This window comes from Camelus bactrianus, chromosome 17 (genome assembly GCF_048773025.1).
Source record: "Camelus bactrianus isolate YW-2024 breed Bactrian camel chromosome 17, ASM4877302v1, whole genome shotgun sequence".
Taxonomy (NCBI): domain Eukaryota; kingdom Metazoa; phylum Chordata; class Mammalia; order Artiodactyla; family Camelidae; genus Camelus; species Camelus bactrianus.
Window position 1 is genome coordinate 29478813 of NC_133555.1, and position 24265 is coordinate 29503077.

Sequence of the window (24265 nt, forward strand, 5' to 3'; positions counted from 1 at the left end):
GGCGCCAGAGTCAAGGGTAGATGCTTCTTAGATCTCTGATGACCCTCTCCCACATGGACCCCAGTGCTCTCAGCACCCAGGCAGCTTGGAGTTGTGGTGTTGCTGGGAGCAGTACAGCAAGACTCCATTGTGACTCCTGTGTGAGTTTGCTAGAGCTGCTGTGACAAAGTGACACAGACTAGGTGGCTTAAAACAACAGAAGTTTATTCTCTCAAGGTTCTGGAGTCTAGAAGTCTAAAATCCAGGTGGCAGCAGGGCCACACTCTCTTTGAAGGCTCTTCCTAGTTTCTTGTGGTTGCTGGTTATCCTTGGCGTTCCTTGACTTACAGATACATCACTCCAGTCTCGGCCTGCATCACCACATGCTGTCCTCCTGTCCTCCTTGTGTGTATTCTCTGTGTCTCTGTGTCCAAATTTCCCTTGTCTTCTAAGGACATCAGTCAGTGGATTAAGGCCTACCCTGATCCAGTGTAACCTCATCTTAATTTGATTACATCTACAAAGACCCTATTTCCAAATAAAGTCACACAGGTACCAGGGATTAGGACTTAAACATCTCCTTCTAGGGTACATAGTTCAATCCACCCATGGGGTTATTTTTCCCTTAAGGAAAGGATATGCACCTCCCCACAGCCTTACCAGCCACCTCCATCCAGCCTCCACGTGACCCAAAGGGACCCTCCTAAATCATGCATCTGGCCAAATCCTCCTCTTCCATGGTATCCTATTGTCCCAGGGAAGCATCCAATCCCCTGTGTGCCTAGACTTGCTTTCCTTAGTGCCTGTAACCACCACTTCACCCTCTACATTCTGTGTTTGACTGTCCTTGGTACTTGCCATTCTCTGAGTAAGCCTTGGTCTGGCTCTACTTCAGGCCTTTACATATACTGCCCCTTCAGTCAGAAAGCTCATTCTGCCCTCTTCTTCTGGTAACTGCCACTTCTTATTCCTCACATCTCAGGCTGGAAATCATCTCCTCCAGGGAGTCTTGGCTGACCCTCCCTGACACCGTATCAGGGGTTCCAGGCTGCCTCGGCACACTGTTTTCCCTCCCGACTGCCCACATTAGCTCACACATCTCATTTACCTGGCTGTACCTCCAACTTAGCTGTCAGACTTTAAGATCAGGGTCTATGTCTTACTCTCCATTGAACCCCACTCATGGCCAGCAAAAATAAATGCTTCTTGAGTTGAATAACCAATTGAATGAATGAATAAGAAAGCAGAAAGCAAAAATAATAATAGCCCAGCCACCTTCCTAATTTTGTGAAAATTAAAGGAGATTGTTTCACCTTTTTGCCAATGACTACCTGACACCAAATTTAAGCAGTGTCAAATGCTCAGAGAACTGATGGTCTAGAGACCATTATTATGGCAGGATTTGGTCAGGACTGAAGGTAAACCAGGAGGGCAGTTCCTAAGGGAATCTTGATGATTTGCTGGAGATGTCCAGCCTTTGGCTTTGCGGAAGGCAACTGTAGTGCCGATGGCCACCTTTTGTGTTTTCGGCCCCATTTCCTTTCTCGGCAAAGGTGAAAGGCAGGATAAGTGGCTAAACTGAGCTAATTTCTCCTGCTTTGGCACATGTGTGGTGTAGCTTTTTTGCATGATTAAACATATTGGCCCTCTGAAGAATAAAAACTGTAATCGCCCCCCCACATTGTGTTTAGCCAAAACAAGCTGTGAAAGAATGTAAAGTATGTCACTTTGTTGGCATCAGTTCACAAGTGAGTCAGTGAGCTCGCTCACATTTACCACTAAAATTGGATTCTAACCTCCAAAAAATTTATGACAACTGCTCCTTCTTGTGGCTTAAATGTTGACATATAATTAATTTAGGATTTCTTCCCGAGGCTTCCTGTCCAGGTTTGTACCTGCCACAGAAATATCCTTGAAAGTTTATCTAACAGCTGGAGCCATGAAAAAAACCCTCCTGAAGGTTTGTAAAGTGGGTGGGCTTTGCCAACAGGAAGAGCCCAAGGAGAATGGGGGAGGCTGCCAATGTGGCTGGCTGCCGGAGTTGCTGCAGGTCCTAGGCGTGTAATTGGCAGTTTGGGGGAAGCTTTGGGTTCCTTCTGCCACTGCTCCTTCCAGGCCCCTCTAATGTGCTCCCTCTTGTCTCTGCATACTTCCTTGCATGAAGATAACCAGGCCCTGGTCCAGCCCATGAATAATAACCTGGGCACGAATACCCTAGACTGGTGCTTTCCACACTCTGGATCAAGCTAGTCCTGGTGCCCATCTCTGTACACTGTATGGACCAGTGTAGAGGGGAAGGTGACAAGAACTACTGGTAACTGAACACCTGTTACATGTCAGGCACTGATCTAGGGGCTTTGCAGCAAGCTCTATTTATTTATTTAATATATTTTTATTGAAGTGTAGTCAGTTTACAATGTAGTATCAATTTCTGGTGTATAGCACAATACTTCAGTCATATAGGAACATACATATATTCGATTTCTTACTCTTTTTCACCATAAGTTACTACAAGATATTGAATGTCATTCCCTGTGCTATATAGTATAAACTTGTTTATCTATTATATATATATATTAGTATCTGCAAATCTCAAACTCCCACGCTATCCCTTCCCACCCGCTAACCCTGCTGGTAACCGTAAGTTTGTTTTCTATGTCTGTGAGTCTGTTTCTGTTTTGTAAATACTTTTTTATATTCCACATATAATATGGTATTTTTCTTTCTCTTTCTGGTTTACTTCATGTAAAATAACATTCTCCAGGTTCATCCATGTTGCTGTAAATGGCATTATTTTATTTTTTATGGCACAATAGTATTCCATTGTATAAATATACCACAACTTGTTTATCCAGTCATCTGTTGATGGACATTTAGGATGTTTCCATGTCTTAGCTATTGTAAATAGTGCTGCTATGAACTTTGGGGTGCATGTGTCTTTTTGGATTAAGGTTCCCCCTGGATGTATGCACAGGAGTGGGATTGCTGGATGATGTGGTAAATCTGTTTTTAGTTTTTTTGAGGAATCCCCATACTGATTTCCATAATGGCTGCACCAAACTACATTCCTACCAACAGTGTAGGAAGGTTCCCTTTTCACCACACCCTCTCCAGCATTTATTGTTTGTGGACTTTTTACTGATGGCCATTCTGACTGGTGTGAGGTGACACCTCAGTGTAGTTTTGATTTGCATTTCTCTGATAATTAGTGATATTGAGCAGTTTTTCATGTGCCTATTGGCCACTCATATGTCTTCATTGGAGAATTGCTTGTTTAGGTCTTCCCATTTTTGGATTAGATTGTTTGCATTTTTCTTATTAAGTTTTATGAGCTGTTAATATATCCTGGAGATTAAGCCCTTGTCAGTCTCATCTTTTGTAAATATTTTCTCTCATTCTGTAGGTTGTCTTTTTGTTTTGCTTATGGTTTCCTGTGCTGTGCAAAAGCATTGTAAGTTTAATTAGGTCCCATTTGTTTATTTTTGCTTTTACTTCTATTGCTTGGGTAGACTGCCCTAGGAGAACATTGCTGAGATTTGTGTCGGATAATGTTTTGCCTATGTTTTCTTCTAAGAGGTTTGTACTGCCTTATCTTAGTTTAAGTCTTTAATCCATTTTGTGTTTATTTTTGTGTATGGTGTGAGGGAGTATTCTAACTTCATTGATTTATGTGCAGCTGTCCAGTTTTCCCATCACCATTTGCTGAAGAGATTGTCTTTACTCCATTGTATATTCTTGCCTCCTTTGTCAAAGATTAATCGACCAAAAGTTTGTGGATTTATTTCTAGGCTCTCTATTGTGTTCCATTGAGCCATATGTCTGTTTTTGTACCAATACCATGCTGTTTTGATTACTGTAGCTCTGTAGTATTGTCTGAAGTCTAGGAGGGTTATTCCTCCAGCTTCATCTTTTTCCTTAGTAATGCTTTGGCAATTCCGGGTCTTTTGTGATTCAATATAAATTTTAGGATTATTCTAATTCTGTGAAAAATGTCCTCGGTAATTTGATAGGGATTGCAGTAAATCTGTAGATTGCTTTGGGTAGTATAGCCATTTTAACAGTATTAATTCTTCCAATCTAAGAACATGGGATATCTTTCCATTTCTTTAAGTCGTCTTTAACTTCTTTAGTGAATGTTTTGTAGTTCTCCACATATAAGTCTTCCTTGGTCAGATTTATTCCTAAGTATTTTATTATTTTGGATGCAATTTTAAAAAGGATTGTTTCTTTACTTTCCTTCTCTGATACTTCATTGTTAGTGTAAAGAAATGCCACTGATTTCTGTATGTTAATATTGTATCCTGCTACCTTGCCAAATTCTTTAATCAGCTCTAGTAGTTTTTGTGTGGAGCTTTTAGGATTTTCTATATATAGTATCATGTCATCCACATATAATGACAATTTTACTTCTTCTCTTCCAATTTGGATCCCTTTTATTTCTTTTTCTTGTCTAATTGCTATGGCTAGGACTTCCAATACTATATTGAATAGAAGTGGTGAGATTGGGCATCCTTGTCTTGTTTCAGATTTCAGTAGAAAGGCTTTCAGCTTTTCACCATTGAGTATTATGCTGTCTGTGGGTTTCTAATAAATAGCTTTTATTATGTTGAGATATGTTCCCTCTGTACCCACTTTGGTAAGAGTTTTTATCATAAATGAGTGTTGAATTTTATCAAATGCTTTTTCTGCATCTCTTGAGATAATCATGTGATTTTTGTCCTTTCTCTTGTTGATGTGATATATCACTTTGTTTGATTTGCATATGTTGAACCATCCTTGTGTATCTGGGATAAATCCAACTTGATCATGGTATATGCTCTTTTTTATGTGTTGTTGGATTCTGTTTGCTAATATTTTGTTGAGGATTTTTGCATCTGTATTCATCAACAATATTGGGCTATAGCTTTCTTTTTTGGTAGTATCTTTTCCTGACTTTGGTATCAGGGTGATGGTGGCTTCATAGAATGAGTTTGGGAGTATTCCCTCCTCCTCAGTCTTTTGGAAGAGTTTGAGAAGGGTGCATATGAGCTCTTCTTTGTATGTTTGATAGAATTCCCCAGTGAAACCATCTGGTCTGGAACTTGTGTTTGCAGGGAGGTTTTTCTATTGCTGATTCTATTTCACTTCTAGTGATTGATCTGTTCAAATGATCTATTCTTGATTCAGTTTTTGTGGACTACATATTTCTAGAAACTTGTCCATTTCTTCCAAGTTGTCCAATTTATTGCCATATAGTTGTTCATAGTACTCTCTTAAGATTTTTATATTTCTGTGTTGTTGGTTGTAATCTCTCCATTTTCATGTGTTATTTTGTTTATTTGCATGCTCTCTCTTTTCTTCTTGATGAGCCTGGCCAGAAGTTTGTCAGTTTTGTTTACTCTTTCAAAAAACCAGCTCCTGGTTTGATTGATTTTTTTCTATTTTTTTAATCTCTATTTTATTTATTTCCTCCCTGATCTTTATTATTTCTTTCTTTCTGCTGACCTTGGGTTTTGTTTTGTCCTCTTTTTCTAATTCTTTTAGGTGGTAGGTTAGGTTGTTTATTTGAGAGTGTTCTTTTCTGAGGATGGCCTGTATCGCTATGAACTTCCCTCTTAGGACTGCTTTTGCTGCATCCCGTAGATTTTGTGTCATTGTGTTTTCATTGCCATTTGTCTCAAAGTATTTTTTAATTTCTTCCTTGATTTCATCATTGACTCACTGGTTTTGTTTTGTTTTGTTTTGTTTTTTTTAGTAGCATGTTGTTTAGTCTCCATGCTGTCGGGTTTTTCTCCTTTGTTTTTCTATGGTTGATTTGTTTTCCTATGGTTGATTTCTATCACATTGTGGTCAGAAAAGATGCTTGAAATGATTTCTATCCTCTTAAATATGTTGAGGCTTCTTTTGTGCCTGAGTATGTGATCTATCCTAGAGAATGTTCCATGAGTACTTAAAAAGAATGTATATTCTGTTTTTGAAGATGTAATGTCCTAAAAATATCAACCAAGTCCAACTGTTCTATTGTGTCATTTAGTATCTCTGTTGCCTTAGGACTTTCTGTCTGGAAGACCTATCCAATGATGTTAGTGGGATGTAAAAGTCTCCTACTATTAATATATTCTCATCAATTTCTCCCTTTATGTCTGTTAGTATTTGTTTTATATATTTAGGTGCTCCTGTAATGGGTGCATATATGTCAATGAGTGTAATATCTTCAGCTTGTATTGCTCCTTTGAATATTATATAGTTTCCTTCTTTATCTCTCTTTATGGCCTTTGTTTTGAAGTCTATTTTGTCTGATATGAGTATTGCTACTCCTGCTTTCTTGTCATTTCCATTTGCATGAAATACCGTTTTCCATCCTCTCACTTTCAGTCTACGTGTGTCCTTCATTCTAAAGTGGGTCTCTTGTAGGCAGCATATTGTAGGCTTTTGTTTTATTATCCAATCCACCACTCTGTGTCTTTTGATTGGAACATTTAGTCCATTGACATTTATAGTAATTATTGATAGATGTGTGTTTATAGCCATTTTGAACTTTGTTTTCCAGTTGACTTGATATTTCTTCTTTGTTCCTTTCTTTTCCTTTTTGTGGTTTGATAATTTTCTTTTGTATTAACTTAGTTTTTTTTTGTTTTCTTTTGTTTTGTTTTGGTTTGGTTTGGTTTTTGTGACTCTATTTTATGCCTTTGATTTGTGGTTACCCTGTAGCAAGCTTATTTAATTTTATCTTCTCAACTACCAGGAGTGGTTAGAATTATCTTCACCTTGTAGATGAAAAAGCTGAGGCTCAGAGGATCAAGTGATTTACCTATATCAAACTACAAAGGGGAAGATGTGATAGGCAGTTCACATGTGCAGAGCTTCTTTTAGATCCTGTCTCAATGTAACCTCCTGAGCTAGACAGTGCTACCCCTACCATCCACCCTTAAATGGGAGGCCAGGGGTCCACGAATGGAGTCACTTGAATAGGTGCAAAAAGGTAGATGGTGCCTCAGCTTGTACTGCTACTTAGCATGGCTGAACCAGTCCAGGGCTTACTCCCCACCATGCTGAGATGCAGGCAGACCTGGGTCTGAGTCCCGGCTTCCCTATTACATTCCAGCTAGCTTTCCACAGGCCTATGAGTGAGGTGCCTTTGACCTTATTTTGCTGGTTCCTGACAGCCTTGCTCCAGGAGGATCTGGACATCACTGGCCACTGACCCAAGAAACAGAAGCAGTCAGTGAACAAAAGATATGCAGCTACTTCCAGTCTATGAGTAGTCCTTCCATAAGCCCAGCCCCAGTAAAGGGTCCTAGTTTGGGACAATATGATAAGGCAGCCCAGTTCTATGGCCAGGAAGCTTACTGGGTGTAGGTGAGAAAGACGATGTCTCAGTCTCACATTGACACCTCTCACCTGTGTGACCTGGGGCCAGCCCTTTCTCTTTCCAATACCTCTTTACATGGAGCAGCCGAACTTCCTGTGTCCCAGTTCTGTTAGTGTTGTGACTTTGGGCAAGTTACTTAACTTCTCTGGGCCTCTAACAGGAGGGGAATAATAGTGCCCAGTTAATGGGGTGATTGTGGAGATTAAGTGGGTTGGTATGTGTACATCAGTGGTTCTCAACAGGGAGTAGGTGTAGGATTGCCCTCCCAGGAGGCTTTGGCAATATCTGGAGACATTTTGTATCGTCATGACTTGGGAAGGGGGTGCTTGCTACTGGCATCCGATGGCTACAGGACAGGGATGCTGCTAAACATTGGCCAGAGCACAGGCAGCCCCCACAACAAAGAATCATCCAGTCAAAATGTCAGTAGTGCCAAAGTTGATAATCACTGCTGTAAAGCAGTTAGGATTATTCCTGGCATGTAGGAGGCATTTGATAAACATTTGTTATCATCAAGGATTCACTTCTCCCCTTAATCCACTGATGTAGTTATTGGACACCCACTACATGGAAGGCAAATAAAAAATACTGCATGGGCAAGACATGCACATTCTGTCCTCATGAAGGCAGCTGAGGTTACAATCAGACATTAATCAAATACTAACCCAAATGCATGACACCAGATTGTTTCAAAGCAGGAACATGTAGTGGGAGAGGTGAGAGAGTGCTGAGGGGAAGCTAAGCAAGGGGATTGAACCAGGAACCACAGTCAGGGATGCCCCACCGACCCCCCCGAAGAAGTGGCATTTAAATGGACATCTAAGGACAAGCAGAAGGCAGCCAGGAAAAGGGTAACAGGGAGAGTACTCCAGGCTGAAGGAGCTGACCTGAAAAAACCCTGAACAGGGACCCAGCCGAGTGCCTCCGCCTGCGGTAGGAATCCGTATTCATAGATTGGTGCTGTCAATCAGGGATTTGCTGTGCTCTTGCAGGGGTTTGTAACATTGCATGGGGCTGAATCCTCAGGGAATTCTCTGCAGAAAAGTCAAGGCTGCTGGTGGATCCCTGGATCCCCTGGGAACTTCTGGGGGACTTTGGAGTCCTGCCATATTGGGCTTTGGAAGTGGCCCCAAGGGATCCAGAATGTACTGATGTCATGCCTCAAGTGTCCCCTTTGTCATGTCCCAGCAGCTTGATCTCTGGCCCTGTTCTTCCCCAGGGCATTTCCTGGCCTTCAGTCCTGGATGCCAGGCCTGTTTTGGAAGAGTTAAACCCAGCCCCCACCTGCCAGGACTTTGGGATTTAATAGGGAAACTTCCAGCTAGTTCATGTATTATGAAAATGCATTTTCCCCTCTTTAATCTTCAAAGTGACCAGCGACAAAAGCAGCAGCACAGGAATTACCTCTCAGGGCACCTCCACATCTAAGTTGGAAACATTTGTGATAGCCAGAAGCCTTGTAACAGATGGGAGAATGGATCCACTGAGGGGCCCACTGTTAATGCTCTTTCAATTACACTCGGAGCCCATATGTCCCAGTGCTGATTACGAAGTTCACTTATATCCCTGAGCAAGAGCTGGATATGGAAGACCCAGGGCTACAGCTATGACGGGCCTTGTGCTACGTGCAGACCTACAGGGGCAGACTTTGGCATGGAATTTAAACATAAATTCAAACCAGAGAGCATGTCTGCTTTTTAGCACTGTGCAAATGTGACTGGCCTTAGATTCCCTCAGAAATAACCTCTGGTTTTCTCAAATGTTTCATTCTTTGGAGAGGATGTCATTGTTTCCCTATATGGTGGTCCACTGGGCAGTGGGCTTCCTGATCAAACTGTGCATGTGTATGTTTGTGGAGATGAATTGTGATTTTAGAGGCATCTTGTTCTGTGAATGTTTCTTAACACCTACACTGTGTAAAACATCGTAGGTACTCAGTTGGGATCTACCATTATGGAATACATACTTGGACTTGAGGACCATGTTTTTGTTGTCTGCTTCCACACATACATCTAGCACAAGGTCAGTGGTATTGTAGATACTACAAAAACCCTGTCCTTTTTGACAAAGCAGTTTTAGATTAAATAGAAATCTCATGGATGAGAAGTCAAGTCCCACCAATGCCAATGGATTTCATGTCAGGATTTCCCCAGGCCTGTCAAGGTTACCTATGAAAGGATAAGAATCCTTGTGTGGGATGGAGGAATGGCAGTAACTCAGCAGCAGACATCCTCGCTATCACTAGGGGAAGCTCTGATGAGCAAGTCAAGCCTTGGAGTTCTACTTTGCTGGTAAAGGCAGAGCCCCTTCAGTAATCTTTTTAGCATCCTATTCCTTCAAAGACAACCTGGACCCCAAAGCCCTTGTGCAGCCAGAAGACATATGAATATCCCATCAGTTGCATAGAAGCAATAGGTTGGAATCCTCCAGATAGTTCACTCAATCTCAGAATGATAAATGATCAATCATTGCATTCCTCCTAAATGAAATTAAGATGTTAAGATATATTGCTTGGGGCTTCTGCATGGGATTTATCCAGTTGAATTTCCAACAGAAAATGTATTGCTTTGGAATTGCTGAGAAAGGGAGACATTCTGGGTCTATGTTAAAGCAAAACTTTTGACAATGGAGAAGAATGCTTCAGACATGTTAATTTTTTTCATATTTAAAAGTGATTAATCATCCCAAATACCATGAAGCTGGAAGGCCACAATACAAAGTCTTGGAAGGGAAGGAAGATCCACGGGCCTTGATACTCTGAACTGGGGGTTGTTGAGGGAGCCTGTAGGTGAGCTCATGTTGACAGACAAAAAGCACCAACTAAAAATTCATTTGAAAGGACAGAGAGTCTGGGCAAAACCCTAGGAATACATAGAAATCCACAGACTTACTTTTCAATTAGCACAGAGCAAAAGAAGAGAAGAAGGGGGAGAAAGAAGTAGAGGGGGAAGAGGAAGAAGTAGAAGAGGAGGAAGAAGTTATCGAAGAAGTCATTCTCTGCCTATAGGCAGTAGGCATATATACACCACCCGAGATACTACTTCCTTGGAAAGTCTTTTCTAACTCTGTTGGCAGATCAGGTCAGGACCCAAGTTTGTTCCTGTAAACTGGGGATTTGATGTCCTAGTGTGTGCAGTTGCCCCCTGGGCCCACCGCCTACTAGCTGTGTGACGTTGACAGTGTAACTTTACCTCTCTGTGCCTGTTTCTAGAGCGGTATAATGGATTAAAAATAGCAGCTTCTTCAGAGTGTGAAGACTGGATGCTAAACATCAGAAGTGCTGTGCTCAGTGTATGTTGGCAGGTCGTTCTTCCTCCTTGGTACTTAATGCAGTTTTAATTAATTAATCACGTGCTAAATTTAATTATTTGTTGAATGTAATGTCTGACATGTTCAATAGATGTTCCATGAAGTGAAAGCTAGTGCCTGTCTCCTTCAGCCATACGTCCCCCGTACCTAGCGTGGTTCTTAGTAGATGCTTTCAAAATCGTGACAGAGACAAGGAATTAAGGAAGGATTCTCGTGCTTCTCATAAATATAGCTTGAAGACAATATAAAATCCGAACTGAATTTACCTTTGTGTCCCATTTAATAACCCGTTTCACTTTCAACTCTTCGTATCAAAACGAGGTAGCTTTTTGCCTGTTCCTTCATTTGCAAAGGGATGTGGATTAGGGCCCAGAGGGTTCAGAGACCCTGAAAATCTCTAAAAGAGACTTCACTCAGCTGGTTGCTGCCTTGTGTTTACATATTTCCCTTTTCCCTTTTCACCTACCAAAGTCTCCCCTCCCGTCAAGAAAGCTAGTTTCTTTCGTTGCAGGAAACTCTGATTTGGTGTTGCTTAGAAAACACAAAAAAGTCTGAAATAAGTTGAAATTAAAGTATAGTTATTCAAATGCAAAACTCCATTCAGCCCCTATCTGCCAAAAATAAATAGTTTAAAAAATGATTTTCAGAATCATTGACAGTGCTGACTGTGTTTATGGCAGTGGGGTTGCCGGCCTTCGGCAGCCGTCCTTGCCGGCGTGCACCCTGCATTCAGAAATTAAACAAAACCACATTGAACTTGCTGCATTAGCTGTTGCCACACAGGAACGCTGATGGGCTTAGTGAACACCACCAACCCAGGCCAGAGTGTGTCAACAGCTGAAGGACCAACCTAGTTCAGTTTGTGCTTTGCCCAAGTTGTTCCAAGTTTAATTCTTTGCAGCTTACTTTTCCTGCTGTTTTGGCCTCTCTCTCCTACACTGTGTCTTAAAGAGCATAACAGCCCGCTCAGCCTCATCCAGCAAGGCCATGGGGGCCCTGGTTAGGGGTTGGCAGATGCAGACACCTAGTCTCTGGTCTGATGATCGGTTAGACTAGGGTTTCAGAAGGGCAATTGGCTGTCCTCCTCCTCTGCCTCCAGCTTTCTTTAGCTGGTTACTTCTAAAATTCCTTCCCAAACTAGCCCAATCTGAAGTAGATGCAAAGAGCTTCTTGATTCTCCACTCATCTGGAAAAGTGGAGTCTTTCTGCTCCTCTGCCCATACAGGAAAGCATGCTGCATAGTGTTTGCCGCTTGACCCTGAGTACTTGCATCCTACCCGGGGCTTTGGCTCTTCCTGAGAAGTGAGGTCAACTGTCTCTATTTCTGGGCAGATGAATTGAGCAGTGAGTTGCAGAACCTTGGTGGTGAAAAGGTTAAATTGCTTACCCAGCCGGATCTGGGTTTTCCTGCCCGCACTTGCTCCTGGCCTCAGGCGGTGCCTGCTGTTTGGGGAGGGGGAAAGGGAGGTCTCGCCTGGACCCAGGTGGCCGACAGGCCAACCATGTTATTAAGAAACAGGGATCGAAAAACCTTGATCTTCAAAAGAGACCCCTAATTAGTCACCAGCCCCAAGAGTAAATGGCATTCCACCTCAGCGAGGCAAGGCGGGAAGGGCGCCTTCAAATCCTGGGGACTAATTGCCATTATTGGCTCTACGAAGATCCTGTTGTAAACACTTGTCATCCGAGCCACTTCTGGTCGGCAAACTTGAGATATCAAATGGTTCCTTCATGTTTCAAATTCTCCCAAATGCCTTGCTGGGCCCTTTTTCTAGGAGGGCAGCTCACTCCTGCAGAGGGCAGCTCTCTCAGCACCCAGGCTTGAGCAATGCCTCCTCCTCCCTCCGATGAGCTTTCCCAAGATCATCCTAAGGTGAAATCCTTGTCAATAAGGGATTTGAAAACCTATTTTATTCTCACTTGAATTTGAAAATGCAGTCTCAAAAATAACCTTTAATTGCAAGCAGAAAGGATTTATCCTGAAGCTAATGGGGCACAAGCTTGGGACCCCTCAAGTACACAGACCTTTTTTCAGGCCCCGGGAAAGGCATTAGCAATGTGTTCTTGTGGCTATATAGTTTGGTCAAGTTTGAAACAGTCCACTATTTGTCAATCTTTTTCTAAAAGGGGACCCGCCAAATGGTATAAAACCAAGATGTGATCTGTAATGCTCCATGTTTCTTACCTTTTGCATTGTGCATTCTCATTGCTCCTGGAGATAAGTATTTTCTCTCTGTTCTTAGATTTTTTGCTTCTTGGTCCTCTTTGGCATTCATGCAGGAAAAGGCACACTTCTTCAGGCCACATGCCGGATAATAGGTTTTGTCTAAGTTTACTCTTGAACTGGGGAAGTGTTTCAAGACCCTGGATCCATTCCTTTCAAGGGCAGCCTAGGTAACACCAAACTCAGACAGTGAAAGAGGTCAGCCTAGAGAGAGGTTTGGGGGCCATGGGGATTTGAGATTGTGGCTCCCTGGACCACTGGGATTCTATTATCCAGACACTCTCACGGCAGTAAGTATGTCAGAAGGAGAGAGGGAGGAAGGAAGCAGTGAATACTTTCTGAATATTCTTGTGAAACATGAGTTTTCTTTTCACCTTTAAGATCGGCTTTTAGCAAGCATCTAAGGGCCCTGAGGTGCATCTCACCCGTACATCCACTGCAAACTACGGTGCAGGGCCAAATCTCATGTAACTTCAAATAGCTTCTTTCTCCAAAGCTGAGCTCCAGAACCATTTCTTGAGAGAGATAAGGCATCACCATTACTCAGCAATAATTCCTTTGTGTGAACAGTGCAGGGTGTGACAGGCAGGTGGAAGTTCTATACACAAGGCTTAGGATATTTGCTCATAGGATTCCACTGTCTCCATGATGAAAGCCAATGGTTTTCCCTCTACAGGTAACCTAATAACCTCAGACAACTGTGAGGACACAGAGGTACTGGCCCTCCCCCAGTGGGGTTCTTCAGGATGACATGGGCATTCCCCCAACCCCCGCTCTGGGGACAGGCCCTCTGTTTGTTGACTCAGCCCTCACCCCTGATGCCAAGTGTAGCATCCCCAAAAGATTCCCAGAGTGTTATCTGAACCTGTATGTTTCACTGATTTGAGATGTTAGAAACTGTATGCCAAACTTTTGGTTATTTTAACTAGTTCAGGAAAGAAAGACTAACATGGGTTTTGACAACAAACAAAACCAGTTTTTGTTCTATCAGTTATGTTTAAAAGATTCCAATTTCAAACTAAACACAATGTGTGGTTATTCTGTCAGCAATTTATACAGCCACCGGGGCGCCACAACTACACACTGCATACATCATTGTATTTTTAAAATGTACTTAATGAACTTTTTTTTTCTTTTTTAGTAACTACTTCATTGCCTTAAATGAATGCATTCCAATAGAATTTGTAACAAATGACCACTTTGTGTTTGCATTAATGCCAAACACGTTTAACAAATTTTTAACAAGGAACCCTGGCAAAATGCCAAACTCCTAGAGGGACACTGAAGGAATGCTATAAATTTAAACTAGATTTTACCTTTTCACTTAGTTCAGCAAATGTCTTAGGTGTCTTGCTATCTCAGGATTGTGACATTTCTATTTCATGTCAGATAAGTTGTATATTTTCATTATTTTTATACCTTAGGCGATACCTATTTCCACAAGACTTTTAATTCCAGGCAGCGGTGTCTGAAATAATATGATGGCAGCTTAGAAATAGATCTTTATTTCTGCAAATTGTTCCTATCTTTTGTGGGTTGATAGATGCATGTATGCATATACATATCTTAACAAAACATCTTACAATATGTGATCATCTACATCTCCTACAATCCTTATCTTACACAGTCAACCCGTTAAATGCGGAAGCAATCGATTAGACCAATGGTTCTCAGATGGAAGCAATTTTGCCCCTCACCCCAGGGGAATTTGGCAATATTTGGAGGTGTTCTTTCTGTCATGATTGAGGGAGGGAGTCATGCTATTGGCATCTAATGGACAGCAGCCAGGAATATTGCTAAACATCCCATCATACAGGACAGACCCCACAACAGAGAATTATCCATCCCCAAGTGTCCATAGTATCAAGATCAAGAAATCCTGGAGTAGAGTGACAGACTTTTGGCATATAGGCAGTCTCTCAGGTGAAAAAAGGTATTATTTTAAGGAAAAATTACTACTAAAAGCACATTTCTACTCGACCAGTGCTTTTAACAATTACACAGGGTACCTACACTGATGTTGAGTGACAGATTTCTGATTTTTACTTCTGTTACCATCTTCCCCTGAAGAAAAGAGAAAAGAGAGCCCATGGGAGCCAGGCATAAAGTGTCGACTGAGGTGGTGCTGGGGTGGTGGTGGCCCAAGTGTGGGGCGTGCGCAGGCCAGCCGACTGGAGCCAGAAGCTGTTCTGGAGAAGGCTGCCAGGGCTGTGGAACGGTCTCCGAGGCAGGGCTCCAGGCAGGCAGTTAGTTTTAGGTGTTTCATGGGCAAGCACTTCTATCTTAATAGCTATGCAATTATTTTAAGTTTAAAAAAAAAAAAGGTATATTAGTCAAATACTGGCTCCGCTATGTTATTAAAATAAATCATTGTTTAAGAGGAAATTTGGTTTTAGAAAACTTTTTAAGCAAAACTATGAATTCAGTGTGACAGGTGTTATGGAAACATTACAACCACTGGGACAGTAGAACACAAAGGCCTGAGGTTTAGGAAGTCCTAGCCTTACAGGAAAGAGAATGGGGTCTGGAGTTGAGAAGATATGGTTTTAGATCAGGCCCAGGAAGACGAGGATCTGACCAAAAGCATTCACTTCCCGTAAGCTTCAGTTTCCTCATCTGCTAAGGGACTGTTGGCCAGGTCAGCGTCACGGCACTGTCGGGCTTATTGGAGCTAACTCATGCACAAGCACAGAGCGCCCACCGTGGCAGACAGCATGCACAAAACGTTAGCTGTGAATCATTCTGACCACAATGATAATGGTGAAAATAAATTCGAAGGAGGCACAGCAGTATATGTTGCCACTTTGATGGACACATCTGAATCCATCTGAATCCCTTCATTTACAACCCCGTGGGTGATTTGCACCCCTGCACAAAGAAACAGGAAGGGGAAGATGAAGAAGAAATCTGGAGACTCTCGGGCCCCTCCCAGCCTGCAGGCTCTCCCAGCCCAACAGCAGTTTGCAGTCAGGAGCTGAGGCCTTGCTGGGCCCACCCCCATCCCAGGCCCTTTGGGCTCTGAAGTGTTACATTTTATTGCCCTATGGAGCTGCAGGAGGCCACTCGCCAGGTAACATGTTGCTCTCCACTCATATTTTTGAATTATGGTTTCAAGGTGGTTGCTCCTATCAAGAAAATTAAATGATTTAACATAATTTGTTGCCACTTTGATCACAACAATAATAAATAAATCTTCATGAGGAAAACGGGAAACCCATTCTGCCCCGTTTTAAAAGATGTTAAGTAATAACACAGATGGAGTTATAGATTTTTTTTTTTTTTTTTTTGAGTAGAAACAACTCTACTGGGTTTTCCTGGGAGCAGAGTGGGTAGTGGAGTTGTTCTATGGGATGCCCGCTGCCCCCAGAACCAACGGCTCTTCTCTTCAGACCATTGTTAATTAGCTGATCAGGGGCTCACTTTTATGTGGGCACCATGTGCAGTGTCAGAGGCGTCCAGAGCCGCTGTGAATGTGTGTCTGTTTTTGTACCTGGGGGCACACTGCACACATTTGGAAAGCACATGGAGCGTAATGGACATTAACCCAGATGTCAAAAATAGCCTGCGTTTTACTACTGTTATTAAACAGTTTCCCCTTTAACCCCACCGTGTTTACCAAAGACCCCTTTCTCCCAGCCTGTTTCTGCAAATCACTACTGAAAGGGCAGGAGAAGAAAGCTGTAATCCGGCAGGTGTCTTTATTCCAAAGAAAAACAGTCTGAAAGAATATTTGTGAGATACCACACGTTTACAGCCTGCTCTCCTGAGGGTGCTTGTCCTGGGGCGGAATCTTACTCAGCTCACCCCACACCCCCTACACCCCCACCCTTGCACACCAACTGCAGGATGTCCTTTGAAAAAACAAGTCGAGTATCGATCCCATCCAATTCTGATTTTTTTCGCAATGGAAATCGCTGTTGTACCAATAACACAGTCTCTGGTTTAAAAAATCCAAAATGTGCAACCAAAAAAAAAAATTCTAAGGAAAATGTTAAAACACTGCCCAGAGATAATTATTAACAATATGCTGGTTTATGCATTTACAAGGGTTTATGTTTATGTGCATCAATGCAGAAATAAGATTGAACTACACATATGGAATTGCAATCTGCTTTTTTCACTGAAAAAGTGTGGACATATTTCCATATCAAAAAAATAGATCAAAATTGTTATGTAGTCAATAACTCTTAAGCATACCTATCACTGCTCCCTGTTAATTTCTTCCAGGCACAAATTTTTAAAGTTCTCATTTTCTTATTATGTATCTCTTTGTTGCCTGTCTTACTTCTGAAAATATGGGCCCCACAGAGCATACATAGATTTTTATCTGTCATTTTTACGATTACGTCCCTGGCACCAAGCATACTGCCTGGCACCGAAAGGAGCTATATTAGCTTTCTATTGCTGTATAACAAACTACCACAAACTTAGTGGCTTAAAATAACATCCATTTATTATCTCATTGTTCTGTAGGTCAAAAGACCGGTCAGGCCCCACTGGGTTCTCTCCTTAGTCTCCTAAAGCCAAAGTCAAGGTGTGGGCCAGGCTGGATTTAACCTGGAGGCACAGGAAGCACCTACCTCTGAGCTCATTCCACTTGTGTTTTTTAGTTTCTTATGGTTGTAGGACTGAGGTCCTGTTTCCTTGCTGGCTGCTAGCTGCAGGCCGCTTTTGGATCCTACAGACGATCTCAGATCCTAGCCCTCAGCACAGCAAATCCCTCTCCTGTTTCAAATTTCTCTTTGTCTTCTGCTACCGGCAAGAGAAAAGTCTCTGCTATTAAAGGGTTCCCATGATTAAATTAGGCCCACCCACTCTCTTTTGATTAACTTAAAGTCAACTGACTAGTAACCTTAATTATATCTATGAAGTAACATAATCATGGTGTGAGATGTTCACAGTCCCAGTGCCAAGGATTGCAGCAGGAAATCTTGGAGTGGGAGTGGGGAGCTTTCGGATTCTGCCTGCTTTAGGTGCTCTCTAATACTTATGGAAAGAGTGAGTGAATAAACTTGTTCTGTGAACTATGCATGGCTCAGGGGATGCCAAATGAGCAAGACTGGCCTGACCCTCATAGAGGTTGGAGCCTAGACAATGTTGTTCAGTAGAAATATATGGCAAGCCATATCTGTAGTTTTGAGTTTTCTAGTAGCCACATTTTAAAAGAGTCATAAGAAAGAGGTGAAATGAATTCTAGTACTATATTTAATTTTATCCAGTATATCCAAAATATCATTTTAATATGAAATCAGTAGGGGAAAAAAAACTCAAATTCATACTAAATCTTTAACATCTAGTGTGTATTTTACATTTATAGCACATCTCAAGTTGGACTAGCCATATTTCAAGTGCTGAGTTGCTACCATGTTGGACAGTAGAAGTCTAGGCAAGTCACCAGAAGGGGACAGCACAATACGTGTGAGACTTCCTGTGCCACTTCCCACACTCCGGAGGGTAAGGAAGGACCTCCAGGGAAGAAGTGACATCTAAACTGAGTCTGAAGAATAAGTAGGAATCGGTCAGGTCAAGGATTAGTGTGACTGCATGTCAGAAAGACAAGTTTGTGAAATGAGGAGGAAAGAAAGCTTTAGGACTGCAGAAGCAAGCTCAGCTCAGAGGGAATGTGAAGCATGGAGCAGGGGAGAGAGAGAGGGAGGCCAGCATGGCCAGGGATCTATTCCGAGGGCCATGGGATTGTAAGTGAAGTCTGTAAAGAACGAGTGCACTATGAAGCGGGTGGTGGTGTTGAAATGGCGCTGTTGGCTGCCCGGTGAGAGTACAGAGCAGGGGCTGTATGAGAGGACAGGTGGGGATGGCTAGGGCTGCCGGAACCATCCAGGTGAGGGAGGACCGGCCAGAGATTTTCTCACAGTGGGTGGCTGCCCAGATTGCCTCCTTGCTGGAAGCCATGATTCCTCATTCAATTTTTGTTTTAAATCTGTGCATATATTGGCCCCTCAACAAGGGATCATCTGCATTTCCAGCTGCTGCCAATGTGATCATTTGGTGAATGGACTGTCTGATTAAAGGAGCGGCAACAGTTTTTGAGAGTTCTCTTTTCCACAGCATAAACCTTACCCCAAAGCAGTGCACAGCAGTCATGAGGCACTGTATTCTGCCCTGTGACCTGTTACTCAGCTGGAAATCTTTCTCTCCACTGAATAAATGATTGTTCTTTGCTACTTTATCTTGGAAAAACATCAAGGACATCGGACATGCGCTGTAATTGTTTTTCACTCATTTCCCCATCTGTAAAATAGGACCAGTGCATTTTAGTACTTCTTTGGGTTTCTCTTTCCCTTTTAATCACGTGGCCTTTCAATATATTGGTCAGCTCTTTAAAAGGATGATTAAGAAATGCTTAATGCACAAAAGAATTAGAGCTATGTGCAGCTCATGAAGCAGAAAGCGTGCTCTGACTTACAATTTTCATACAAAGTTTGCAGAGATTTTATGTGCCAGAATGAGTAATATGATCTGCTCTAGGAACTCCCTAGCTTTCTGGCTCTGCAAAAGTCATTTTTTTTGCCCCGATTCAAGTTTCTTAACCAGAAGGGTTACACCAAACTCCTCAGAGTATGAATTAGCAGAGTTCATCCAAGCCACATATTTCATTTGCACTGTTTAACGAGGGCTCAGAATAACTGCCTACCTGTGCAGACATTGGGATCTTTGGTTCGCTCATTAGTCAGTGTGACTCGAGAAATGCTCTGTATCAAGCACTGAATCAGACAGCTCAGGCTAGATATAAAAAGTGGGTCACACATGTGTGAGTGTGTGTGTGTGTGTGTGTGTGTGTGATCTCTCCTCTCCCCGCCATAGTCCCCAGATAGCTGCCCTACTGCCATGTGCCCGGAAACTCCCAAACTGTTCAAAGGCCATATGTGAATGATAATGATGCAGGCACACAAAGTCAAGCATCAGTAGGGAAGAAAGTCATCATTCGAATGTTCGAGGTGGGATGGTCCTCTCTCCTTACCCGATTTGCTGTTTCTTTCCAGGCTGCAGTTATAATCCACACCCAGGGACCCTGATGGGGACAGTGAGAAAACTTGGGGTGCTCCTGGATATGGATGACTGCTGCATTTATATTTAAGGCTAAACATATACACACATGCTATGGGATGTGGGGATGACAGCCAGCTTTGTTTCACTCTGTTCTCTTTAAGGAGATAGCCATATTATTTTTTAATTATGCTTTTATTGTGGTAAAAAATACATTTAAAATTTACCATTTTAGCCAGTTTAGGTGTACAATTCAGTAGCATTAAATACATACACAGAATTATACAACTAACACTACTATCCATTTCCCATTCACTACCCCAGACAGAAACTCTATACCCATTCAAAGATTCATTCCCCTCTCCCCTCGAGTCCCTGGTAGCCTCTAATTTATTTTCTACATCTTTGAATTTCTCCATTTTAGATAGTTCATATAAGTGGCATCATACAGTATTTGTCCTTTGGTGACTGGCTTCTTTCACTCAGCATGATGTATTCGAGGATCATTCGCGTTGTAGCATGAATTAGAGCTTCATTTCTTTTTAGGGCTGAATAATACCATGTTGTATGTCTGTACCACCTTTTGTTTATCCAGTCGTCTGTTGATGGACACTTGAGAGTTTGTTCTGCCTGTGGTTATTGTAACTAATGCTGCTATGAGCGTTTATGTACAAGTTATCTGTTTGAGTATCTGTTTCCCACTCTTCTGAGCATATACCTGGGAGTGGAACTTTCAGTAGTCTTTTAAATTGTTGCTCTTAGTTGGTTTGTAAGTGAATGTTAAGTTTTCTGGTGTCTTGACCATCTTTAACTCTCTAATGTCTACAAAGTCAAGTTTAAAAATAATTTAAAAACTATTCTCTTTGTAGAAAACTGGAGAGGAAAAACTTTACAGTCTGATTACATAGAAATAACCACTGGAACATTTTGGCTTATTTCCTTTCAATTTCTTTTTGCACATCAAGAGGCATCTACACCTGTATGTGAAATATTTTGAAAGCGGCCTCTTCTCAGATGTGTTTGCAGGACATAGCTGAACTTTCTGTTGACTTTATCATTCTTCTGCGCTTCTTCCCCGTCACTGCCACCCGCAATCCCCATCAGCCCTGACCAAAGAGAGTGGTGGAGGGTTGGTGCAGGGGCAGGGGAGTGTCTGCCAGGATTATCTCTGAGATGCCTGCCCGTTACTTTCCCTGCTAAATTGTGTGCTTTCTTGTTGCAGCTATCAGAAGGGCTGACTAAAGGGGAAATGCAGCTCTGCAGCAATACTCTGATAATCTATTGCAGCACAGCTCCCATCACTGTCCATCACCACCTGGAATGCTCATCAGGACCGAAGAGGGATTTTTACTTTCATTATGAGCCCGATTCTTTTCGACTTGGTATTTCCTTCATCATCTTATGTCCTTTCTCACGGATGCAGACCTGTTGGAAAGGAAGAAAGCACAGGAGGAGAAAATGGTGGAGCCTCCTTTTTTTTTTTTTTTTGGTCAGGATTTGGATATTTCAAATGCATTCATCTCTTCGGAATGTCATTATTTGATAACATTTTACTTACGTTACTTAAACATCACTGGATAAATTTGAACTCCATGGGATTTTCACTGTGGATTCAGCTTCTATTGGACAACTAGCTTCATCTCCTGTTTTTCTGCCGGTTCAGTCTAAGTAGTCATTCCTAATGCATTAGATTATCAAAAAGTGTAAATCCTGTGAGTGAGTGGTGTTGGCAGTGCTTGTATGTCAAGATGCATGGAGTGTTTGACAGAGAAACCAAAACACCAAAAATGGTGAGCCTTTACCCTCCTCTGTTTCTTTAACCCGCTGTGTGAAGAACTACATTTTGATGGTATAACCAGTAGTTACCTCTGGGCCAGGTTGGAAATGAAATCAATTTTTAAACCACTAATACTTGCCAAGAAATCGCCTTATGAGAACATGGTTGTGTGTCTCTGACAATGCATGGCACATCTAAATTGATCATTCATAGTTCTATCTACCCTGTTTTTGTACTGGGGAGTGGCTGTAGCCTGAGGCACCTGCGTATTTCTGCTCTGTGTGTTTCGTACATCTCCCGCGGCTGGGATTCGGCCGAGCCTCAGACTCTTACCATTCCCATACATGCAGGTCTCCATGAAGAAGCTGGGACTCATTCACATTCAAGGTCCAAATGCTGTGCAAACAGTGTAAGCTTAGATCTTCTGTAAACGAAGGGTCATTTCTCATTTTTTGAAAATGTCTCCAATGTGGATTCCAAAACATTTTCAGCATCAAACATGAAAACATTGATGAATGAGGAATAATCACAAAAGCTGTGTATCTGTATATAGCTCTACACAACATTTTTGTGGTACAGAGTCATTTAAAGCACATGCCAGGGAAAGAGACCGAATTTTGAGGTCTTTTACATACAGTGACTTGGTACGAAGGAGAATTAAACTCCTACTGCTTCCTCTGAAGATGAAAAAAAAAATTCAAGTTCTTATAACTTCATAAAACTCATGATCAAGTCTGGCAAACATGTGCAACTCTTATATTGATCCATTTTCTTGTTGATGGAAGAAAGCCTTCCACGTGTATGCAAGTGGGCGATGAAAATCTGCATTTTTAAAGGACAAACAGTGAATTTAAGCATGAGTGGCCTTAATATAGTTGTCTTTTTTTGCTGCTGTGGAAAGGATTCTAAGCAGATGTTCCTGAAGTCTTGCATTGATTTTAGTCACTATTATTACTTTTTAAAATGTTGGTGCAATTAACTCTAGACCTCTCCTGTGAGCCATAGAGATATTTAAAAGTCAGACACCTTATTTATCTATCGAGGAAGACAAAACTGTGTCTGGGTTGCACTGTTCATCCTTGGTGCATTAGGAGTAATATATTCAAGCAGGTTTCTTGCTTCTGGCTTTGTTCTTGTTGTCAGTCAGTATCGCGAACTGTGTGAAGCTTTCGTGTTGCATAAGCAATCCAAATACATTCATGTTTAAAAAGTTTGTCCTTTAATTATCAAAGGGATCTAGGTCTTGATCGGAGAAATGAGCAGAGTTCTTCGCAAATGTATTTAATACATTTTGACATAAGGTCGATCTGAAAACCCAGGCCACCAACTCGTCCCCATGAACAGTTTGGGTGTCCTCAACTAGGGGCGAAGTGGCCTCACTGCCTCCTACAGCCAGATCCTGATCTGAACTCTGCCCCTGAATACTTGAAGTAGGAAATAAGAAATCCACTAGGGAATATAAGGTCCTAGAAACAGAAAAAGCAACCAACTGTGTATTCTTAGCAATTTCCAAGTATGTGCCAATTTTGTTACAGCTGTTGTTGGGGGGGGGATCATTTTTTGCCCCACTTTTGTTGGTTTAAAGTATTACCAATCTAAACTTTCTGGGAGCATATCATTTAGTCCCTTAAAAATTAAACTCTGTCTAACATAGCATCTTTTCTCATTTCATATAATATTCTCTCATTTGGGGTGGGGGGAGTTACCAAAAAAAATCCCTTTTTACATATTAAAAATAGTCTCTGTGTTTACGACAAACACTGTGATGTTGGGAAGATGTTTCCTTTGCGCAAACTTTAGCAGGTTTCCCCCTTAATCAGAATGAAGTTGAAAAAAAGTTGAGGCTAACGTTTAGGAGAAGTTGGTCTTCTTGCTTTGTGCAAAAGCAGGCTTGTACTTTATACCCCATTTGATTTCGATGTACAGTCTCGATTTTGTATTTAATGATTTTTGTGTATCTAGTATGCACGTTAACAGCGTGTCAACTTTCATTTGAAAGTGGGTTTCCATTTACTTTTTAAACAGTGTTTATGACGAGACCTCAAATGTGTTGACATAAGCTCTATCTGAGATGTTTTTGTGTCGAGTGGCGTTTGAATGCTGCCAGGGGTCAGTGTATCTAATTCCCAGAGACCCTCGTTTGATAGTGCTTCTTGTAATATTTCTCCAAGTGAGTGGCATGTGGGTTGTGATATTGACCATGTGATTATGGACTTCGATATGAACAAAATAAATAAAACTAAGGAACCCTCAGAAACTACCAGTGGGCATGTAGTAGCCAGTCATTGTAACCTCGTGTCTAGTAGAAGTACAGCGTACAAGGTATGTACAGTTCATAAATTTGTTATCACGTGTATGAAAAGTACTTTGTGCTGATCGCCTTATTTATATTCATCAAATAAACTTTGTTTCTTTCTGAAGTGAGTTCCTTCCATGTCAAACAAATGCTCCAATTGTGGTGGTTTCTAATCTCGTTTAGGTCATGGATCCCCATTTGAGGAACCTATGGACTTGAAGATAAAAGAAAGAAAAAGGGAAATGATGGACTTACTTTACTGGAAGAGCCAAGGTGTAAATCTCCCCTTATGCACAGCTGGACCTAGAGCTCGTGCTGTACTAA

The 24265-nt window shown here is 41.8% G+C and overlaps 1 protein-coding gene across 3 annotated transcripts in view; it reads left to right on the top strand.

Moving 5' to 3' along the window:
- Nucleotides 1-24077, top strand: part of ERC2 (ELKS/RAB6-interacting/CAST family member 2) — an 875964-nt gene extending 851887 nt beyond the window's left edge. For all 3 annotated transcript variants that reach the window (XR_012499973.1, XR_012499974.1, XM_074344641.1), the window contains one exon: nt 21091-24077. The gene's annotated coding sequence lies outside the window, so the exon portion shown is untranslated. The remainder of the gene's footprint in view (nt 1-21090) is intronic.
- The last annotated feature ends 188 nt before the right edge of the window (nt 24078-24265 follow it).